Source organism: Chanodichthys erythropterus, chromosome 17 (assembly GCF_024489055.1).
Source record: "Chanodichthys erythropterus isolate Z2021 chromosome 17, ASM2448905v1, whole genome shotgun sequence".
NCBI lineage: Eukaryota > Metazoa > Chordata > Actinopteri > Cypriniformes > Xenocyprididae > Chanodichthys > Chanodichthys erythropterus.
The window spans coordinates 29,617,319-29,620,277 of NC_090237.1; positions in this window are offsets into that span (position 1 = coordinate 29,617,319).

Below are 2,959 nucleotides of genomic sequence, written 5' to 3' on the forward strand. Positions count from 1 at the left end.
CAGAAGTCATTATATTCTTTGTAAAGATTAGATTCTAAGCTTTCAAATGGTACCATATATGGGTTGGTAGTATCTCCAGAAATCTTAAAACAAAATAAGTGAAAATATTATGACGTCGTTTCGGCCCGCCCACGGGCCGGCAGAGTGGAAGAGGATAAGACCCTTATTCATCGTCTAGTATAGTTAAAAGCCCTTTGAAGCTGCACTGAAACTGTCTTTATGACCTTGAACCGTCTGGTGCCCATTCAAGCCCATTGTATGGAGAAAAATCCTGGAATGTTTTCATCAAAAACCTTAATTTCTTTTCGACTGAAGAAAGGACATGGACATCTTGGATGACATGGGGGTGAGTAAATTATAAGCAAAAGTTTATTTAAAAGTGAACTAATCCTTTAATGTTTCCGTACCACACAAAGTTTTGCAGAACTGTGGAATCGAATCATTTTCCTGGTGAATCTATCGAACTGAACAATGTTTAACCGATTCACTTGAACTGAATCTTTCTGAACTGAGATTACTGAATTGAACCATATTTTTGAATCTTTGCACAGAAGTCTTTTGAATTGAATGTATTGAACCAAACATTTTTTTTTTTATTATTTTATTTATCAAATTGAATGTATATACAGAGTTATTGAACAAAATCTATTGACTCAATTTCCTGAATTGCTCATTTTGAATTTCAAAATGTTTCTTTTCCTGTTTTGAGTTAACTGAGGTTGTCAAAAGTTATAATTGCGAACTTGTTATATGCTTGCAGTCTAACTAAACTCTATAGTTATAGGGTGCACCCAGGGTAGTCCATGTACATAATCCATGTATTGCAATTTTTTTTTTCTTTGTCATTACGATTAATAATTGTCATTTGTCATTCAATTGAAACCGTGAATACTGTTAAATAATTTCTTTCTTTTACTTTCATTTTATGAACTACAAATAATCAATTTATTTTCAATACAGATTTATTTCCTCGCGAAGTTAAGCTGTTTAATTTATGCCTTCTGAGCCGAACCTATTGGCCTAAAGATATTAGTATATCGTCAGAGCCTGTCAATCGCCAGGAGGTGTAATTAATAGCTTATTTATACTTTACATCCAAGAAAAAATAAATAAACGAGATATTCAAATCAGTTTATTTAGTGTGGCAAGTGAATTGACTTTGAAAACATGGAAATAGTACAGAAGGAAAGTGTCAAAATCTTAAATGCTCTTCTAGTCAATGGACCAATTAACACTCTTGAGGAAGAAAAGGTCCTTGATCTTCTAAAGCAGCATGGTTCCATCGGAATAGTCCTTCCCATTAATGATCCTGAGTCCAAGTATCATGACCACACCATTGTAGAGTACAACTTTGGATCAGCTATGGAATCAGTAAGACCCTTGAAAATCCTTCAACGCTTTGCTACGAGAAGAACTCTCTCAGATCTCGAGCTCCTTAATTCCAGATGAGGTGGATGAAAAGGAGTCTGAGCTTGATGAGCTCTATTCCATTAAAGAGCAGAATGCTTCCAAAATGAATGTCCAGAGTCCCAGCCCCATTCTGAATGTGCCAACACATACTCAAGATGACTTGCCAAGGTTTGAAAAACCTTTGTCAGATACCATGAGTCACGTTCAACTCAATCCTGCTGAGGTGCATAAAGTCATTGTGGAGCATATAGTTAAGAGTGAAGTTGCTGCAGCCATTCCATCCACTGCTGTAGTTAAGCTCCGTCCTTTCTCAGGTAGAATTCCCCAGCCCAGTAATGAATCCGATTACGACACTTGGCATTATAATGTTGATTTACTCTTCAATGACCCTTCTGTGTCTGAATTAGAAAGAGTAAGGAGAATTATGGAGAGTCTCTTACCTCCTGCTACTGATATAGTCAAGCCTTTAGGGCCTCGTGCTTCTCCCAGAGCTTACCTTAGTGTGCTTGATGCAGCTTATGGTGCAATTGATGATGGTGATGAGTTGTTCTCAAAATTCATGAACACATTTCAGAATGGAGAGAAAGCATCTAGCTATTTCCAAAGGCTTCAAGTTACTCTGAGCAAGGCAGTCACGGGAGGTGGAGTTAAATCGTCTGAGGCTCACCATCATCTTCTGCGGCAGTTTTGCAGAGGCTGCTGGGATGACACCCTTATTTCTGAGCTTAGTCTAGAAACTCGTAGAGACGACCCTATCGAGTTCCAAGACTTACTGCGTTCCCTTAGAACCAGAGAAGACAAGAGTGCACAGAAATGGTTGCGCATGAGAAGCCACATTGGTGCTTCTAAGCAGAAACCACAGCCATCACCTAGATCTACTCATGCTTACAGCCAAGATACTTCCATTTCAAGCAAATTCCTGAGTCAAAGTTGTTGTCTGAGACTGCTGAATTGAAGAAGCAAATTGCTGAGCTTAAGGAACAGTTAACTTCAACAGCTTCAGCCATTGAAAAAAAAACTCTGTACGATCATCATGAAGAAACTCCACAAAATAACATCCCTCGGGGCTTTTAGCTTAAAAGCATGCACATTTGGAGAAACTGATGGACTGTCATACGTTTATGTCAATTTTCTATACAGAGGAGTCATATTTATTAATTTTTTACCAAAAACGCGCTGTATACACTGACTACTGTGTGTCCAACACATACCCGAAGCCGGAGGGCGCTCCACAAATAATACAGCATGAACAAGAGGCAGTCATGTGACATACACAGAACTAACAGAGACTACCAGACATCGCTATAATCATTGATATAAACATAAAGAACGTCACTTTTGAAAGTAATAAATGCACGATTGTGACGATATGTGGTTTATCTGTGTTCTTCACGCCATGTCAGGTATTCATAATAGTAGATTATATTTATAATGCAATGCTAATCGAGATAGTTTTTCTCATTGTGCAATAGCCTAAAAGGATATATTTTCTGTGTGATGTTTTATCCAAAGCCACATCACATCAAAGAAGGTTATTTAAAACAATCGA